Source organism: Argiope bruennichi, chromosome 1 (assembly GCF_947563725.1).
Source record: "Argiope bruennichi chromosome 1, qqArgBrue1.1, whole genome shotgun sequence".
Taxonomy (NCBI): Eukaryota; Metazoa; Arthropoda; class Arachnida; order Araneae; family Araneidae; genus Argiope; species Argiope bruennichi.
The window spans coordinates 89,228,702-89,251,342 of NC_079151.1; positions in this window are offsets into that span (position 1 = coordinate 89,228,702).

Genomic DNA, 22,641 nt, shown 5'->3' on the forward strand with positions numbered 1-22,641 from the left:
TATTATGAGGTCTCTCCGAAAAAAAAGCCTAGTGTAGCCTTAAAAAATGGGACATTAATATAACTTAATTAAACCTAATGCAAACGTTACATCTAATCATATGTCAATGAAAAGAATATTGTTTTAAAAGCGTCACGTGAAAAAAATATTTCGATAAGAAGTAATATCGTAAACTATAGTCGCCAAAATCGTATAAACTTACTAATTGTTACATCCAGTACTTTTTATTTTCGGAAAGACAGGTGAATGTGATTTGTTATGGATTTTGTCTAGGAGAAAAATGAGAATCATTCTAGGGTTAAAATTGAAAAAGATCAGAAACTGACATAAGGTAATTGTTTTCCAAGTGTTTTCATAAATAATTTATCAAGAAAATGGTTGAAAAATTCAAAAAAAAATATAGCCTATTTACTCAATATTTAAAGAAAACAACAACTGAACATCACCTTTCGACTACCATTCTCCCGGATGCTCAAAAGAAAAGAAAAAATAAAGTAAGAAAGGAAGAAAAGAATATTTAAGGATTGGGTGGAATCTCCTTTTGTTCATTCATAACTAATTCTGCATAATCCGATTAAATTTCTTTTCCTAGCCCAGTGTGACCGATAGGTAAAGCACCCTCATCGAATGAAATGAGAATACAGCTATCCTGGCTCAGCGGCTCAGAGGAATAGAGTATCTTCCTTCGTGCAATAAAGAAAAAGTCGAAAAATTAAATTTGATGCTTTTGTTTGGACTCTCCAGTTACGAAATAGGATTATTCGATAATACCAGCTTTTGAGTTTATTTTTAGAAGTCACCGTCTCATTCTTTAAGAAAGAGAGCCGAAAAACGACCAATGGGAAACTGAAGGATCATCGATACGTTTTTTTTTTATTTTATTGAAATGCATCTGAATAGTAATGACTAGTTTATTTCGCATTCTCTTTGTTTCTCGCAACGCATAAAATATTTTCACAAATTGTGTTACACTCTGGAGATTCTTTTCTTATTGTGTGTTTAGCAGAATAGATGCTTAACTTAATAAAGTTCGTGCGATGCTATATTTGGCAGTAAATATTCATTTGGATAAATTATACAAATGCGACCGATTAGTGTTCACTCCGATTTTTATTAAATAGTTCATCAAATATAAATAGTAAAATAAGGCAATTATTGAAATCTCTCAAATTTATTTTTAAACCGCATTAATGATAATATGGGTATTATTCTGGTGCAAGAATCTTTTGTAGAATAAACAGAGCTGGAACTTTAGGCCTTTCATCTTATTTTAAACAAAAAGCAATACTACCCTAAAATTTACAAAATAATAATTCTCCGAAATTTCTGATGAATCTTAAAAACTGTAAATTAATAATTGTTTTTACATCGAATGGCCTTAATTAAATTTGTTAATTGAAATTGTTAATAGATATCGAATTTCACAGCAATACCTATTGCTTTTACAGTGATTATAATCAATTGTTAAGAATCATCTCTTTAGTGTAACCATGTAAATGGTTATGTAGATGTTAATATAAAAACATATGTAGATGTTAATATAAAAATGTAGGTAGATGTTATTATAAAAGCATAAATATGTAATTTAAAGGTTATAGTAACGATCTGTTATTTACCCAATCTTACACTGTATAAAAAAGTAGACGGACAATATATATATATAATATAAAAGTATTAAAATCAAAATAGGAAAATCAAATAAACCAAAAAAAAAAAAAAGAATCCAGCCTGAAGACTTTTTCAAGGGTCACCCTCAGGTAGGGATTCAAAAAAAGGGATTTTTTTCTGTGAGGGAAGGCAGACAAAAAGTCTAATAATGATTCCTCGTGACCCGAAAATCCCCTGAAATTAGGCCTAAGAGATATACCATTTTAACAGAAAGGACAATACAAAACAACAAATTAGAAGAAAATAACCACTAATAAGTAAAAATTCAATAACAAAAAAACAATAAACACTAAAACACTTAAACCATTAAAGAAAAAACAAAAAGGAAGGAACATACCAACAGCAGCAAGGAAATTTTAAGCTATCGATTGTGATTCCCGCTTTTTAAAAACACAATCTAACGTATTAAAGGTAAATAATAATTGTAGTCCCCAGCGCCATCTATTGAGTGATCTAATATGCAAGTAAAGTTCTATTTTAATTTTAGGTAAAAGATTAATCCCAAATCATATTTTGTTTAATCAAAAAGTTGATATTACAGTAGTTTCTTGGAAATTCATTGTTAATTAAATTTTTTATGAGGTTATTTGATGCTTCAATATAGGAATTTTTATTATTGCAAACCCTTTTGATCCTGTTAAATTGTGAAAAAATTAGATTTTTAGAGTTTAGATTAGAATGATAATTACAAAGTTTTGTTATTTTAAAGTTGAATTCATCCCTTTTATCGTTTTTCATTTTGGTTTCGTTTTCAAAATATTTCTTACTTTAGATTGGTTATATATAATTTTTATTTTTACTGCAATTATTTTTATAAAAATTATTTTTTAGATTATTAATCGAAAAAATATTATTATTATTATCATGATATCCAAAAATAAAATATAAATGGCAAGAAAAGTGGCTTCTTTCATTTGAAATAGTATAAAAAAAAGTAGGACAGTTATAAATAGAAAAAAATATAAGTGGTTTTAGTATAGAATACTCTTTCCATTAGCTTTTATGACTTTGAATATTCTGTTTGGAAATGAATCATACAAAGATTGGATTTCTGTTTGACAAGAATTATCCCATGTGGTATTTAATGGCACTCGAAGCTCAGAGAGCGATTCAAACTGCTTCCCACAAGCGTATATTCGATGAACAAATATTGCCTAGATATATTTTTACTATATTCAGATCGGGGCTTTTAGCTGCCATTGTAAATCCTGCACATTACTTGAAGCGAACCAATTTTTAACTCCATTGGTGGTATGAATTGAGGCTCCATCTTGTTGAAACATCCACTCTTCTCCGCTTAATTTGGAACCAAAAGGAAGAAGCTCAGAGTTTAAAACATTAATGTAGTCTATATGCTTTCTGCATACCATTGAGAAAGGTCAAACTTCTTCTTCCTCCGCAACCAACTGCTAACTAGATCCTCAAACTTCCTCCTCCCATTTGTCTAGTTGGATAATATTGTTACGAACCTGTGATGCTGCTTCCCAGCATAGTTGGTTCCATAGGAGGTCCCGGACCTTGGCGACAAACTTGGCGACCATTTGGCGACGAATTTGGCGACTTTGGCGCCAAAATAGATTATACCCGAAACATCGAGAATTTTCCCGTTCCGTCCAGTAGGACGGAGTTACGCCTCGAACGTTCCTGATTGGTTGAGAGGCTTCTAGCCCCGCCTCCTGAGACCTATAAAAGGAGCTGCAGTGAATTGGGCCGTGGACCAGTAGAGTCGAAGAGTGGTCGGATGCGATGGTGAAGAATTGGCCTTCCAGAGAAAACCGGAGCAGCGACGGAGTCAAGCTAGTGCTGAACTGAGCTGTGTGCTATTGTCTGCTGTGTATGTTGTTGTATGCTGTTGTTGCTGCATGTCTCGGCTGGAGATAATCGTCTTTTGTGCTGTATATAGTTGTCGTCTTTGTGCTGTCCTGTGTGTCTTCGTGTAAATAAACGTCGTTGTTTTATTTTCTTACTGCCGCCTGCTGATTGGGCGTTCTCCACACCATATAACTCCCACTATCCAAACGAATCCCCGGAAAATTTCGTAACAATATTGTTCTGCATTCTTCAGAGAGTGCCAGTGGTATTGATAACTGTCTGGACCATCCAAGTTAAACTTTTTTTCATCTGAAAATATCGCAGAAGTCCATTCTGTAATCCATGACATGTGTGCCTTAGCCCAAGAAAACGATTATTAATATATGTTTGTTTCCACTTTGGATGATGCTTCCGTTTTTTGATAACGAATCTTTTGGACCTTTGGATGTAGTTGTATACTATTTGATTGGACACATGAAAAAGTTCTGCTTTATTTCGAACTTTTTTCAACACTTTCACTACTCTTTTTAAGCTCATGAGCAAATTTTCTTTCATCACGAAACGTTAAATTTTTAGGCCTACCAGTCTTTTTTCTTATTCAGTTTCTGTTTGGTTTTTTAATAAAGTTAGAAACTGTTTTAGGGCTGACGTGCAGTATACGAGCGATCTCTCTAATACCTTTAACTTCATTTTAAATCCAACAATTTGACCCTTTTAAAAATCATTTAAAGATATACCTCTGGGCACTAAGAAATTAAAGTATCAGTGAAATTTCTAACAAAATACGTTTTCCTCAGAAAAACAGTTTAAAAAAAGTATGTATTTACTCGTCTACTCGTGCATATTCCACCAAATAAAAAATATAGTAGGTGTCCTTTCCCATTTGTTACACATTGTAAATCATATATTTTCGTGTTTCTAATTATAAATAGTCGTAGCTATTTCAATTTTACATGAAAATAAAGAAAAAATTGTTAAATAATACCTACTTATGAATATATTAGCCAGGATAAAAATATATAAGAAAATTTTTCAGAAAACGACTGTCCTTCTACTTTTTTTACGCAGTGTATGTTTTTATTTTATTGAAATGATTTTATTGATCATTTTATAACACACTTTTTAAAAATATCAAATATTTTGAAAAAATATAATTTCAACACAATTACATGACTTTTTGTGCATATATATATAACTTTTCCGGCCAAAAATTTCAAAAACTATCAATTAATGGTTTAATGAACAAATAATTCCAGTATAATATAAAAAAAGTAGTTTTTAAACTACTAAATTTAATAATTCAGTGTTTCTTTACAATGTCATAACGGCATAAGCGCATATGAATACTTCAACAAATTCTTTGGTAATTAAAAGACTCTGAATGAATAATAATAATAATAACAAATGAATAATATTATATAAATACATTAATAAGTAGATATAAATTATATTTGCCTACACCCTTAGTTTAAAATATGGTTAAAAGAGAAAGATTGTCACTACCTAAATGAATCAGCATCTACATATTTTACAGTCGAAATACTTAAAAAGATAATTTTAAAACAAGTTTTTAAAAGTTCAGTAATTTTTATCGAAATAATCGAACTGAACAAAAGATTAAATATTTCAACATATATTTTGATCTTCAAAAATTACATATTTTATCGAGATTCCAAAAGCTCAAAATTTCATTTATTTTTCTATAAAATTTTCCACCTTCCGAAACAAACAAACAAAAAAAATAGTTTTCTCTTTCTACCAAATTCTTTCTCCGCCCACTTAAATGAAAGTGAAGTAACTAAACGCTATCCGAAATGTTTATTACGAACTCAGGTGCAAAGCTCTTTGAATAAACGCTTTCTGTTAAATAAATATTTCATTTGAGTCATCTTCAAATGTTTAAGTTGAAGATTAAGTTGCATGTGGCGAAGATGTCTCTCGGAACTTTTTATTTGTACAAGAAGAATCGCGTCTCAAAGTTATTATTTAATTTTGTAACACATGAATAAATATAAGCCGTTTCTCTTTTGATGTAGTTTTTGCAAAAAAAATGATACTTTGGTATGTAAATCGTTTACTTTAAAATGCATGCTTTTTGATGTGGAAATCACAGAAATAATTTTGTGGGAAAAGTATTATTTTTAGGATTCTTCATATTTAAAAACAATTTCAGTTTGTAATAATTCATTTTCGCGTACTAAGTGAAGCTGATTTAGAGTACGTGAAAGGAATGAAAAAGAACTTGATTTTTGATTTAGTATTCCATGCTAAAATGGATAAGTATTATTGTCTCATTTTTGCTACAGAATAAAATAGTACAAAAGAGTTGATGAAATATAACAGTAGTAAAAAGAAGCCTGCCAAATTTTATAATACTTTATCCTTCTCAATTATGAAGTGCATAAAAACCCCGCCCAGGTCATATACATGGTCATTTTATGATTTTTTTTTAGAAATTACCAGCCCTTTTCTTGACATAAAATTAAATGAACAATGGAGGTGCGTTGTTTGTTTAGTAATATAGTTCACCCATGAAAGGAAGAGTTGAACTCCTTTTCCAAACAGCTATCAGTTAAGGTGGCCAACTCCTCGTTTAACAAGATGATAAGTGTACAGGAAGACGAGGAGGGAGGCCAAAGACCGACAGTTTTATGGCCGGGGCCAACAGCCATGAAAAGGATGTCAGTTCTGTAAATTCGGAGGTGTCATGGACCTGTCATGTTAAAGACAGCAGTCGCCACAAGTTCTGTGGATGCTGCTTCGTTCAGTAGTGGCGGGATGGTCGGCTGTAGGCAAGAAGAAACCGTCATCAGTTAAATAATCCTCCTTTGTACCAACTCTTTAAACATATGAACTTTCATTACAGTTTTACCGGGAGCGGGATAACTACTGTTATATCTGAAAGAGATCTCGGTATTTCAGTATTTTTTATATTTTGTTTGAGACTCCGAGACTTAAGAATCAAAGAATATATATGAAAATCCAAAGATGGCCGATAGTAGAAACGATGATTCAATCATGCTTTCTTATTACAAACTAATCAGAATTACTTTCAGAATTACTATTTGACCAATTAAAATTTATTTCCCTTTCATGCATCAGCGGGAACGGTCTCTGGCATACTAACTATTTGTAGGCATTAAACCACCTAACTCTGACAAACGCATGTAATTGGAAACCTTGGGCAAGGCCGTAATAACCAAGAGAGCATAGATTTTTATTTTAGGAGTTCCGCAGCTGAATGTTGTGCCTAAATATAACAATGAAGGTTATATTTACGCTTCTTTCCTACCAATTTAAACAAAAATTTTGCACATAAATGCAATTTTAATTATAAGATCATGAGCCGATTTTATTTATTTAATTCGTTGATTTTTTAAAAATTTACCATGCTTATATGCATGCGAAAGTTTATAGTCGCAGATGATCAATTGCTTAATAAATTAGATACAAAATTTGATTCCGATACATACATTAGATATTAATATATTTTGTCAATTTTAATTTTTGATTTATAATAATAAGTAGTTCTTGTTTTCATTTGCATTGGCATAAATAAATAACCTTTCTGAAGATGAATTTCATAAAAACATTAATAGAAACCAACATATGTGATGTAAAATTATATGTCGAATTTCTTCCGTAAGTTCAGAGCTTTTTCTAATTATAACATTCAGAAACAAAGCGGCAGATTAACATTTTTTCCTAAAATGCGTCTTTCGGATTTAGTGATGTAGGAAACATGAAGATTTGTCAAAATCTCGAGATCGATTTTTAAAAATTTTATTTTTAATATTATAATATTTTTCTTTGGGTACTTTATGTATGAGAAAGTAAGAAATGTAAATAATGTCATTCCATTCACTGTTATTTTACCTGTACATAGCTCTGCATTTTTAAGATAACAAATGATAATGCATTCGAATATTGTAATTAAGTGATTGCATTCGAATATTGTATTATTATATTGAAAACTCTTATATTTTGCTTAATATCACTGCAAGTTATAAAGGTGAAAGGTTTCTTTTTCGTTTTATTAGTTCAGCGAAATTTCCATCGGTTATTTCTGTGAAGATTCTGGCTGACTTTTGGCTTCTTCTGAGCGAGGCAATTGAATTGATTTGAAATTTTCACTGAAATTGGGTCATTTAATTGACTTAAATCTTCTCCAAATCTAAGTTGTAACTGGGAGGATAAAATCTGATCAATCCTTCTTTTATTGAGTCAACAATTCATGAGACTAGTTCGAACATTAAACGGAATCTGCGAAACTATTTTTTTCTCCTCTTTTGGTCCAAAGAGCCCGAAGCTAATGAAAACAACAAAAAAAAAATTCCGTTTGTTCTTAAAAGCATTTCGAAGTTCGTCAGCAGACAAGGATTTCTTCTAGAGAAGTTGTTTTCATTGATTTCTTCCAGAATTTTTCTTATTGTTGTTAGTTTTTATCTTTCTTCCTAAATGTTGAGTGCCCGTTTTAACTCCGAATAAAATCGGTTCGTGTTCAAATAAAAGTTTTTCACTTTTCTTACAAGATCGTGCTCCTTCTGGCATTCCAGCAGAAACACTTTGATATGCTTTTCATCCTTAAGTAATGTTGTTTCTCCGTATAAAATAAATTTACGGAATTGACTTGTGACAGAATGGTTGTTATGGGGTTGCAATAAATGCGTTGTTTATCAGTAAGAGCCTAGTAATCTCAAACAAGAAACAATAGTGAACAAAATAACGATTGTAGCAGTTAAATATTTATTTTAAGCTTCTTAAAATGAATAGTCACGGAATTATAATATATTTTAAATGATGAAATAATCGGGGTAAATGATGAAATAATTGGGAATGAATTTTACAGACTTGGTTATTTTCTTTAATTTGAAAGATGGAAAATAATCTTGTGATATATATGAATGCATAATCATATTTTGGTAGTTCCATTAAAGAATGCTTTATTAAATTAATCTATAAATTAACCAATCTTAGTTGCACCAAATTTCCCAAATGTTTTCATTTTCATCAGTGAATATAGGATAATTGGGAATGCTTGCTTCGGTATTTCATCAAAGTAAAAAAACATTTGAACACAATTTATTTGAAATGGCAAGAAATTACTACCTATTGCCTCTAAATTTATTTTATCGGTTTTTCCTAATTACCACAAAGTGTATTTTTTTATACTATTTTTCAGAAAAAAAAAATGCTTTTGTTACGAAACTAGCATATTTTGTTATATTTCATAGAATATGGAATATGATTTATCATAACTAATTAATGCCTTCAATTTCGAGTAATTTGAAATCTTTCTTCCCTTACTTTTATCTGGTTTTTATAATCATATTTTAGAAATTTCATTAAAGAATGCTTTATTAAATTAATCAATAAACTAACCCGTCTTAGTTACAGCAACGTTCTCAGTATGTTTGTAGCGATTGCTTATAGGCGAGGATCGAACTCGCAACGTTTCGGTTCGTAGCCGCGTAACATGACCACTAGACAAAAGTAATTACTCATGTCTCGTAGCTGTTATCTGGCTTATAAAGTTTCACCACATTAAGACAAAAGTAATTACTGATGTCTCGTAGCTGTTATCTGGCTTATAAAGCTTCACCACATGTTTCCATTTATCCAAGTGACCATGGGATTCAGTCAGAAAGTGAATCTTTATGGAAACAAAAATACCTGCAAAAGAAAGAAATATCTAAGAGTCAGAAATGCACTTTAAACTGGGTAAGAATTTGTGGTGGAAAATAAAGTTTAGTTGAAGAAAGTTTTGTAGGAGTAAATAGAGCTCTCACTTTTAGAGAAAATTCCATGTTTTATTCGACTCATTTTTCTGATATTTGCGCTCCATGGAAATAAAACTACTTCAGGAATAGGATTTGATTGTATGGGTTTTATCGAATTTTCAACTCTAACTTTAGTCATCATTTTTTTATTTAGTTAAATAGGTGTGTTCATTAAACTTGCCATGTCCATTTGATCATCGTCAACTTCGTCACTCTCTCAGATGTATGAATAACAGGTATTTATTCTGAAACCTTCAAAGTAATTAATCATAATATACAAATGTGCTGTAAAATCATTTTTGAATAGTTCCAGATTACTTGTTCCATCTCTCATTGAAAAGAGTTCGAATCATCATCTTTATATTCCTCTCTCAGTAGCACGTTATTATTCTTTCTCGATGACAATTTTCTTATTTTTTTCCATATTTGGCAAAGAACAGCCTTACTTCGTTATTAATAAGAAACTTTCATTTAGAAAAATAATATATATCACATTAAAGATCCTTGAAAAATGCCAATTATTAATTAGATATGAAATAATGAACATAATTGGCTCAACGAAATGCCTTGGCAGTCTATTCAATACAATTTATTATATAAAAAATCATTCCTAATGCATGGGAAATATTGGGTTTTCTTATGGCGTAAAAATTTCTAACTACCCAAGGTAAAAATTGAGAGGTGCAAATAAAAACATTATCTAGTATTTCAAAAGAAATTCTAAAAAGGAAAGTTGAATTGCATATCTTGCTTTTATATCTTACTAATCCAAAAAAATACTAAACTTTGCAAATTATCTTGCAGATAATTGATCATAATTGTTTCATTCAAAAATATATCTCTTGTAAGCATATTAATTTTAATCTTAAGATACATAAATTATCATGATACAATGGATTTAAACTTTGTTTACTAAATTAATATTTAACAAATGACCTTCACTTATTAAGGATAGTTTGATGAATTACGGCTTATGATAACAAAAAAAAATCATTCTAAATTTACTTGGCTTTATATCTGCACAATAAACCTATGTATGTTAGCTAATACTTGCAAAGTGGTAAAATTAATAGACCAGTTACATTCATTTATCCAAGTGTGATCTCTCTCTGATGGAAGTTCTCAATATCTCTCGAAACTGATGGGGATTCGAGGGACGGAATTTTCTTGCTGATCTATTTAAAAACTTTCATATGTAATAAAAATTGATGAAATCAGCACAGTGATTGTAGTAGGGGAATTCTGTCCTGGTTTTTCCCTTTAGAGAATGCATAACGAAGTAGTATTTTTAAGATGTCTTTTGAAAATGGGGGATTGTGGTGAATAATTGGCTGTTGATAATAAATCCAGAGGACAAAACCTGCATAAGATGTAAAAAATGATAAAAATAGATCAAAGAATGGGTTTGGTGGATTGGTTTCTTGAGTTTTATAATAGTTTAAAATATATAGACATAAAAACTATGTTAGTAAAATTATTTGGTAGCATCAAGTTTCAATTACAATACTCCTCTGAAATGTAATATATTCAGAATTACTACTTTGTAATCAAATTGATACAGAAACTAAACTTTTCAAATTCTATATCAAACTGATATAGAATTAGAAAATTAAAATTTGCATGCATTTTAACAGTTATCTGTTTGACTCCTATACTTCCTAATGAAACAGAAATGAGATTCATATTTCACTGAAAATGTCCTATAGATATTATAAATTATTATATGGAAACTAAATCAATTTTTGCTGTATGTGTTAAAATCAAGCGTAAGGGCACTTTCAAGAAAGACGCATGTTTTTATGTGCTCGACCAAAATTTTAAATTTAATTTACCTCTCCTCTTAGATGCGCTAATCACATATGTCACTTTCTAGGTGGCTTAAGTGCATATTTATTCTTTTCCATTATTATTTGTGTGTCTCAAACTATCAACTACTTCTATAAGGTTTCAAATATTTATTTATACTTGTCTTGGTGAGAATCTATAAATATGTCTTTTATGCTGTTTTAAAGCAACTTTCAGTGAATTATGAGGGATTGTCTCAAAATCTCAAGAGTTTGAATGGGGATCTAACAATTTTCTAAAGTTAAAAAAGTTAATTTCAAAACTTTTTGCTTAAATTTCATTGGAAGCGAGAGAAGATATATTTTTAGAATATATCTTCTCTCAGATAAGAGAAGATATATTTAATAATAATAATAAGAGAAGATATATTTAATAATAAGAAGAAGAATAAGAGAAGATATATTTAATAATAATAATAATAATAAGAGAAGATATATTTTTCTTTTTATACATTTTCATTTAACTTGATTTGTTTTGCATTTGTAAATTTGTATACTTTTATCGATGTTTGTTACATTTCTCAATATACTAGTGCATATAAATTTTTGTTTTCACCAACATTGTTTACGATACCAATATTTTAAAAAATATTTTTTCACATTAATTAAATATTTAATTGAATAATTTAATTTTATTTCGCACTCGTTCCAATATCGCCATCTGTTAATGAATTTGAGAAAAAAAATGTTTTCCGAAGTAGAAAATCTTTATAGTAATGAATCATAAGTTATAAATTAAAAAGAAGAAAATAATTGAAACAAGATATTTCTACTTTTTAATTTATTAACAAAAGTGTTCTTTTAAAATATTATATTTTTGTTTTTAAGTGTTGTAACATTTGATTATCAATGTACTACATATTTACATAATCAATAATAATAATTGTTATGGAGCGTTTTACGCTTATTTAAATTTTATAATACATTCAGATATTAATCAAAGCAAAAGTTATATCACTTTCGTTTTACTAAAATTATTCTGATTGATATTCGAAAGTGTGAAAGTTTCCACGTAACAATATCAAAAGAAGTTTCTAATCGGCCAAAATGGAGACTGAGAGCTGATATATTCACAAACAGAGCTGACCATAACTCTCTTAAGAGTATTTCGCTAAAATTTCTGAAATTCACGATACCGCATATTTACTGAAACTAATCTCATAGAGGATTCACGTATCGTGGAAAGCACCGGAGGTATGAAATATTCAAATACCAGGAGGAATTTTGGAAATAAAGTCCATTTAATAAGGTTCTACGCTAGCGATTGGAAACACGCAATGCATCCTTTCCCACTGAAAGATTCGATTTCGCACAAACCCTGGAGGTTTTTTAATGGAAATTCGTGACGTACATGTGACGTCACTCAGTTTAAATATAGCGATCTTGATTTCCTGGGGGAAAGAAAGAGGAAATCCATTCATTTTCCAATCTTTAGTTTGAATTATAATCATATTTAAAGAATGGAAATTCACAATTGATATCACCAAGAAGTTCAGAACGCTACAGAGAGATATTGGAACATATTATAAGTCAACTAATGCTACAAATCCAAGTGAGTAAAATAATATTTCTTAAATTTTGATAAGAATAAAAAAAAAATCTCTGATTATTTTTGATGTCAAGAGATAAAAAATATCTCGCGCCTTTTGAAATAATGAAAGCATTTAAAGTATTTTTTTTTTAAATTACTAAACAATGCTGCTTTATAGTTCGCAGTTAAGTTTCGTTTTATTTCAGCAGATCAAGTATAAAAAATGAATAAAAATAAAGTGAATAATAAATGGAAAAGAAGTGAATTTGATAGAATAAAGTGAAGGCCTTTACTTTAGTATATTAAATCTTTATTGATTTAGTGAAGATTAATTAAATTTGAAAGAAGTTTTATTTTCATTCAAAATTTCAAAGTTTTCATAAGAAAAAAGGAATTCCAATTCAGCTATTTGAATGGAAATGCTTCGTTATCACTAATAAAATATTTTTACTCTTTCTTAATGTTTATTTATGACAATAAAGGGATGCTTATTTAATAACTATTCAATTCCTAATGCATGTAAAAGTGTAATGCGTCACTATGTTTCCAAATCTAGTCTCAAGTAAAAGAAATCTAATATTACATTTATGAATAGTAATGTGTATTTAAGATATTAATATCATGCATCTCAAATAAAAGTATTTAGGCGATCCTCTATAAATGTTCAAATTGCTAATTGATGATGAAAAGGTAAATAGTTGTAAAATTGTATTATACGACTGAAAAGAATAAAATTTGTATCTCTCATATATTTAGAACTTTTTTTTTTAAATTTCGGAGAATAATATTGATTACGCAATTGATTTTTTTTTCTAGATGTATACTATGAAATCTATTTTCATTATTTTTAAAGATGAATGCTTCAATATTGGGGAATTATTAACACAATTAGCCCTTTCCGTTTATTTATTTAAGGGAACACAGTATTCTCTCCCAAAAATGATCAAAATATTGATTTTTTTTTTATTTAAGATGGGATATAACTCATTTTCCTGCGTATAAATGATTTTATATAAGCGTTCTTAAATTTAAAATTTTTCATGAAATCTTGCAAATAATAACTGCAACTAAACCTTTCTTTTACAATAACGTGCTCGATGTGCGTATAGAAATGTTTATTTTAGAATGTTAGAATGTTATAGAAATGTTAAATTTTTTACATTAAATCTTATATGCCGTAAATAAACAAATTGATTTAATCACTTAATTCTGGTTTCCGAACATGGTTCCTTAAATTAAGAATGGAATTAAACTACGAAATCACAAGTTGACTCATGAATAATCAATATTTTGTTAAGGATTTCAAGTCTAATTTAGGTTCTTATATGATTTTGAACAATAAAAATTGCATATGTGATATTTTGCTGACATTAGAAAGTTAAATAATTCGTAAATAGAGGATATATCCTTAAAAATTTTAAAAGCAAAAGCAATTCACGAACAGTTTTGTAAACAGATAAATAATTATCAAAAATATACTTTTTAATAACATAAATTATTATCTGCATTTTGTTTTATAATTGTTTTATTTCATAGATAAATTCTAGACCCTTTAATATATTACTGGAAAGCTGTAAATAGCAAAATTATATTTTAGGCATGCTTAAATATTTCTACCTTCAGCAAGCATTGATTTCCTCACAGATATACGATTATAGTTGAACTTTGTTAAGAGCAGTTAAGTTAATGAGACGGTGTTGTGTATGAAAGAATGAAGACAATTTTTTAGCAAATTAAGTAATTAACTACAAATAGCGGAAAGTATTAGAGAAAAAATAGGACCACAGTAAACTAAAATGGATGCTAATACGTTTAGGACAAAACAAAAATCCATGATCATAATTATGAAACAACAAAAATTATTATAGGAACTTTCGTTAAGAGAAGTTATATTAGTTCCAAAAGAAAACATTTTGTGCGAATAGTAATTACTATGGTAATAACTTATCTAAAAGTATTTCGCAGACAAGCTTTACTTAAGCAAATTTTAGCACTCATTGGCATAATTAAATTCAAGATTCATATCAAATATTTGGATTAACGCTCCTAGTAAGAGAATGCAATTTACTACTATTTCATCAAAGAGAAATTGCTATAAATTTTTTTTCTTCTTCGGGGGTATTTGTTTCAATTAATCTCAGAATTCTAAAAGAAGATACTTGTATTTTTCATAAAAATACCAAATCATAAATGGGCATATTATGCCCAAATTTTATTAAAAAAATATATAATGTTATTAAGGATTATTTAGTAAAAAATATGTACGTAGCAGAGAGTAAGAACAATGGAATGTACTAAAACTGAAAAAAAATTTATAAATGGTCCAACCCTTGATTCAAAGGAAGTTATGCTACGCTATAAGAAGAGAAAAGAAATTATCATTATCGCACCCTCATAAGGCAGAAAACTATTTATATAGCGGTGTGTTGTGGATTTCTAAGGAATTGCCCGGTTTTGCATACACTATTTTTAATCTTCGTTTCTAACACAGCTACGCTATAAAATTCACAAACACTTATCATTACAGACACACATAGAAAATTACGTTAAAAAACAGTATGGTGGAGGGATTCCACGGTATCCATCCGAAAGCATTCGGCGTTAGCGCAAGTGTTGCGCATGGGAAAAAGTCGACCTCAAGTTGCAGGTCTGCCATCCAAATGCTTGTCTTCTGTAAAACGCCACAAGGGGGTGCTCTCTGCTCAATGATGAAAAGAGGTGCTATATTTATTTTTATATAAACAAGTAAAAGGGAGAAAACTATAATAAAACGGCGCATCTGATGTAGTAAAGACAAATTACTTCAATCGTATACATAACCAACCTCTATGGCCGTAAAAGAATACACAACTTACACAAGTACATACACAACTTACAAATATAAATGGAATTACTAAATTCTGGAAAAACAATCAAGATTCAGTTTAAAGAATACTAATCAAGGTAAAAAATGCATACCTTCAAATAGAAATACAATAACGAACAAATAAAATAGAATCTTTAAAACTAAATTTTAGTATCATTTTCTCAATTCTTATTCATTAATATTGATTGAAAAATTTCTTATTATTAAACATTTACAAATCATATGTAAACAATCCTCATTAATAGTTCAATAACTTTTTAACGATCAAGTAATCATTTCCATAATGAATATTGCTTAATAATAAATAGACATGAATATATAAGTAAATATCAATAAAAAATATCAGTTTTGCATTAATAATAATCCAAGAATGAAATAAAATGAAAATATTTATCTTAAATTTGATTCAACAGATAAAACGCAGAATTTTTTTCATTGATCCTTTCATAATGTCAAGCTGAATTTTTAATTTTACCACTCCTACTTGGTTGTCTACTAGAAAAAACTCTAACATGCCTCCCTCCCCTGCTCCATTTTAGAGGCGGTAAGTTGGCATACTTTATCAAGACAAGATCATTCACATGCTTATTTTTAATGGATTGCTATTATAATCTTCTTTGCCATTTGTCTGCCATTGTCATTTTTTTGCTAATTTGGTCTTCTTTGCCAATTGTCTTTCATTGCCATTGCGTTGCCATTTTGTTCTTCTTTGCCAATTGTCTTTTATTGTCATTGATTGCCATTGCATTTTTTTTTTTTTAGAACAGTGCATATATTCCAAAAACCGACTTTCTAGAAGGACTATGAAATTTGTTGGACAATTTTCAAATGGTCAGCAAGACAAACTTTTATTTCGGCGACCTTAGATTCAAACACCGTAATTGAGCTAATTAAGAAATTCGCTAGTCTCAAGATTACTTACCAATGTAATTAATTAATCATATAAGCGTCGCAAAGCATTTAAATTTGACAAATTTTAACAAATTCAATTTTAATGATTCTATTCATGTAAGAGCTATTAATAACGCCTTTTCTTCCAAATCCATCCCTTAAAGTTTTAGTACGTTTTTCATTATTTTCGGTTACTTTAACCGAAGCTTTAAAGCTTAAATACATTTTTAAGTAAGAAAATTACTCAACTTTTGATAGTACTGTATTCTCATGAATAGTTGTCTCAAAATTCTGTCCATTCCTGCATAACCTTTTTAATTGTTAGGTAACTATACATTACTCCTGCTGTTATTAGGTTGTTTTCAATCTACTCTAGGAATGTTTCAGGTTTGCTTTCACTATTCTATTTATTTTCCTGAAAAATTTAGACATCATATTTACAAATTCCGCACTTTCAAGAATTTCATTTTCAATAAAATCCACATCAATTAGTCAAAATCAACATCAACATCAATTCGATCATTTATCTCCTTTAGTTGCCATTCTCTTTCTTTTACCTTTTCTAACTTTGTTTTTTCTATTTTATCTTCATCTAACCCAGAATTAAGGAGCACCTGTTCCACAATATTGATTTCGTTGTTAACGAGCTAACTGTATTTCGCTTCCTTGTCTGTTTTTCAATGTCCATTTTGCCTTTTCCCTTTTTAATTATCACACCCAGTTATTACAGAAAAAGACACACAGCAATCCTTCGAATACAATAAAAAAGCAACATTTCAAATATCTGTAGAGTTACCTCAGTCATCAATGAAATTTTCTAGAGGAGGAGTGGTATGATGGGTAGCGTCATAAAATGGATGTTTAAAATCTTCTTTAAAGTCTTAACTTCCCGAATTTCGGCTCCAAAAATGTACTTAACAAAGAGGGAGAAAACAAAAAGAATGTACTAAGATTGAAAACATTCCTAAATGGCCCAACCTCTGATACAAGAGCAATTATGCTATATTATAAGAAGAGAAAAGAAATCCATACTGCTGCACCCTTGTAAGGCAGAAGGGTTTTCTTACATATACTCAAGTAAAAGGGAGGAGACGACGATAATAAACAAAATTGCGCCATCTGGTGCGAGTGAGTCAAATTACTTCAATCTTATGCAAATTGTTGTTGCTGGTGTAGTGTGGGGTGGAGAGGGGGGTGCCAGCTCAGGTTTTCGTCCTCGTCATCTGACCGCGGTTCAAAATTACAGGTCCGTCCCAAAATAGCCCTAGTGTTGCTTCAAACGGGATGTTAATATAACCAAACCAAACCAAAGCAAAATGTTATTATAGAAGCTAAAAGAGCCTGTTGATTATGTTGTGTTAAAGAAGTCACATTCCTCGAGTTTTGTTACTTTTTCAAAATTTATAAAAAAAGGAATAAATGTAGGTTATTTCTAAAAAGGGAAATATATAGATATTCCATTGCTATGCAATAGTGGATCTTTAAACTACTATTTTAAACCTCCATTTTCTGATATTTCTAATTTTTTTATTATTTATACGAAGAACAATTTTTAAAATACATTAGCAGAATTCTGAAAGAATGCCACACAAAAAAGGCTGAAAAGCAGAATATTAAGAATATATGTTAATAACATCTATCATTTTGGTTCATTGATGTGGTGAATAGAGCATAGATATTAGTGGTTTGAATAAATCGTCTTTCTCATTGTAATTAAAACGTTTCAGATGATAAAATGATTTTTTTATGATAATATATTATGCAAAAGTAATTAAAGTGTTTATATTTTATATATATTCTAGCACAAGGCAAAGCTTTGGTATTGTTAGATTTGGTATTTGGTATTTATAGATTAGATGAATGAACAGAATTGAAACTTTCACATCGTTTATTGTATTCAGTTAAAATTAGATATTCACATATTCATTATTATTTTTGTGTGTTAAATTTCATAAATTGTAATTACTGCTGTGTTTATTATTAAATTAATTGCAATGTTTTTGAATATACAATGTTTTGGGTATTTCCATTTGGCATATACATAAAGGATTACCTTTGTTTCTGAATGGGAACATTCAATAGATACCCTTTCCTTGCTCAACGCAAGGATTTTCCAAATTCAGTCACATTTTCCAGTGATTGACCTTAATCATAAGGCCAATCACTAGAAATATATTAAATCACTGTAAATATATGAAACTTTGCTTTTTAGTGCAGCAAAATCATCACAATGTTGAACATTAAGAAATTTATAAAACATTAAAAAATTGGGCATTACGGAATTTTTATTATTTACTAGCCGCCTTTGGCGACCAGCCGGTTCGCCAATCTTAATGTTCGTTAAAATTTTCATAATTAAATATTTTATGCAATTCCTACTTTAATAGCTTCTTCATCAAAATATTTTAAAACTTCAAATTTTGATAGTCATATAATTCACTCATAATATTATAAAGGCCTTCAGTCATAACGTAATATGTATCTCTCTCATTTTCTGTTGGCTCCCATAGAATTTATACTTTAAATTAAAGTGGAAAGGATTAATATGCAATTAATATAATAATATTTTTTACTGAAACAAAGCATTTTTTTAATAATATGATTACTGATAATAGAGTCACTGAGCGTTTAAATTTTATGGGCACTAAAGAATATCTTTCTTAATTTATGTAATATCTCAAGAATTTGTCAACAAAATTTTCTTAGATTCATCATGAGCAGATCGATTAATTAACAATGTTTACTTTTAAATGCATCAAACACTAAGAAAATGAAACGAATCGTTTAAAATAGACGGTTTAAAACAGGTTTTAAAAAAACTACTTAAAAAACGATGCACTTAAAACTATAAGCATATACAAAAAATATATAACTAACATAAATACATTTTAATTACAAAAACATGCAACGAACCTAAAAAAAAAATTTAATCCAGTCCGCATCCGTTGATAATAATTCCTCAACACAATGCGGAATTCAGAACACAAAGCGCATGCGTGAAGTTACGTAACGCAAATACGTGATTTTTTTCTACGCCAGTTGGGGTAACGCTATGAGGATTAGAAATTTTTAATTTCCTTTATTCTGTTTTATTTTAATTCAAAAGTACTTCAGAATGAATCTGAAGGATCGATTAATTAACAATGTTTAATTTTAAATGCATGAAACATTAAGAAAATAAACAGAATCGTTTGAAATAATCTGCCGAAAAATACTAACCCTAGCCTCATTACTGTTGGGAAAAAAAAAACGGAAGCCTTACTCATTTGGCGGTGGCGAAAATGGAAGATGTTTTTGGCGGGAAAGTTAGTTTTTAATTAATAATTAAAATTCTAATTAAAATTTCAATAAAAGGGACCCCAGGTGCACATTCCCGACCTCTAAGGTATACATGTACCAAATTTGATAGCTGTATGTCAAATGACCTGGCCTGTAGAGCGCCAACACACACACACACACACACACATTGAGCTTTATTATAAGTATAGATTGAACATTAAGAAACAAAATTTATCATTTGCTATGCGGGAATAAAAATGAATGTACTTATGTTTATCTCTATTCTTGATGAGAACAATACCTCGCTGCACCATCATTGATACTACTGATATTGATATCATTAATATCAATCAGGTCGGCGATTTCAATAGCTGCAAACATTCTCAGAACAACACGGAATATTTTTCAAAATGTGCTTAAATCAGTCCAGTAGTTTTTTACTCCATAAGAAACAAGTGTACGAGCATTGTCTTAGATTACTTTTTTTCATACGTATTAAAGAGTATAGTAATAGCCGAAAAATTCGAACTTGAGATTTTAACAAATATATTCGGAAATCTATTCTGTCTTCTTCATCTAATAACGATCCCATTTTTTTGGTTAGTCTAGAAATAATCTCTATCAAACTATTAATCTGTTCAACTGAATCGTATTAAATAAATCAGTTTCATGATCTGACAAATATCCGAACCTATCTTTTTAAAAAAAAATGTCACAAATGATTTGCGGGTAAACAACTCAAAACAGTTTTACAGGTTAGTAGTTTTTGGTTTAAGTCTAGTTAATTTAAATTTATGGCATAGCAGAAAATTTCAGACTTTTTAAGACATAAAAATAAAAATCTTCCATTAAAAAGTTTTGAGACGTTTTAAATTCTTGGGAAAAAATAATGATTACCGTCAGACTCATGCTATCGGGATTTTTCTTAAATTACCTTTAACTTTTTTTAAAATGTCAAATTCTGTTGAAATTAAGATATTTTCAGGTTTAATAAAAATAAAAGAGAAATCTTTCCCAAGGAGATTTTATTTTATAGACAAATAAAGTATATTTTTCCAGGAATAATAATAGTCTTATTGCTGTTTCCCGGAGACTTTTCTAGATTTTATTTCTTAAATGATAAAATATATTTTAGATAAACGAAAAGTATTTATCTTTCTAAAAAAGATGATTGCTAAAAAGTAAAGATCCTGAAATTTGGTTTCAGAAATGAATTTTTCAAATTTAGTCTAGAAAATAAATTTAAAGGATTTGATGTTTAATATATATTTAAATAAATATTTTTCATTGGTGTATTAATAATTGAAAAGTAAATTCCCACGAAGTCGAAAAATAAAGTTTCAAGTACGTGAATAAATATTGGAATGCAAAGAAATAGGGAGAGGGGGGGGGGACAAAAAAATTCCTTTAATGATACAAGCGGTAAAGATTGATTTCTTTTATACAGAATCTTTATAAAAAAACCACCACTTCCTCTAACATTTTTATTTTTAAATTTTCGCCATTAGTACTAAGTATTAAAATTTAAGATAGAAGTGAAAACAATAGATAATAGCTTTCCAGTAACAAGAAACATCCATAAGAGCATTCCAAGTTAGGAGGATGAAATTCTATCATAATCATAAAGAGAAAAACTATGCATGAGTTTCACTGGAATGTTCATATATTGCAACTGGTTGTCAGTACATAGTATGTTACAGTGTCACTGCAATAAGTTTTCAATATATGGTATGCTGCAGTATCATTGCAATAAATTTTTAATACATAGTGTGTTGTATCATTGTAATAGCTTGTGAACACATAGTAGGTTGAAATATCATTGCAATAAATTGTCAATACATATATTGTAGTTACTCTCACCTTGCCTAAGTATCTGTGTATTCTTAATGACCACCATTTTTCACGGTAGCATGAAGCGGTAACTAAGGTTGATTCCTAATTACTATCATCGGTCAATCCCTTACCAAAAGAGGTATGTCCTGTCAAGGAAGTGGAGGTTAAATCCACATCAAATACCATCAGGGAAATGAGAATCAACAATTACATCAGTTGATACCGTATACTTCCATATATAGTAAATAATTTCTGTAAATATTCTTTTCATTTTGATGAAACTGGTGATATTTTTATGTATTATAATAATTAAATTTGAAAAAAGATAAAACTTTATATTTTCATGTACATTTATAAATATTTTAATGCTATTCAAGTGCATTTAATTTAATATTTAGATTGCTTAATTTGAACCATGCAAAAATTTACCAGTTGAAATTCCATATCAAATATTAATAACAGAGGGATAAAATTGTATGTAAAATCGCATGAATTTTACTAATGTTTATGAATGATAGGAATTTAAATTAAAATTTTTGAAACATTGAAATTAACCAAACTTAATATGAGCTGACATTTTCAATCTCATTTTCATACTGATTACAATTTTCCCCAGATTCAGATAAAATATTCGTTTACTCAGATATATGATAACATCTTTTAAATATCTGCTTCGAATTTTATCAGTTATCTAAATTTCTATCTTGAAAAATTCTCGTATTCTTTCTTTATAATGGATTTTCGAGTCTAGAAATTTATCTTCGGTGTCTTTATCAAATATTTCTACTGCACAGAGAAGATCTTGTCTGTTGACTAGAAGTTGGAAAATCAGTATCTTAAGATTTCTTTGAATTGCTGCTCTCTAAATCCTTACGTTTGGGAATAAGGCAGAAATAGGCTATAAATCTTCATTCGGAATCGCTGCTCGAATCTTACAATATGTTATGAAAGCTTATCGAGTCTTTTCGAGTTTTGTTCTATTCCACTGTAAGCCTTTTATCTTGGCGAACACTTCTTCATGTATTACGAGCAAAGAAAACATTAATGAGATATGTCCCCAAAAGAAGAAAACGAGGAAAATCTTTTTCTTGACGGGAATGGATTCTTTAATAAAAAGAATCTTTCATTTTTAAGTCA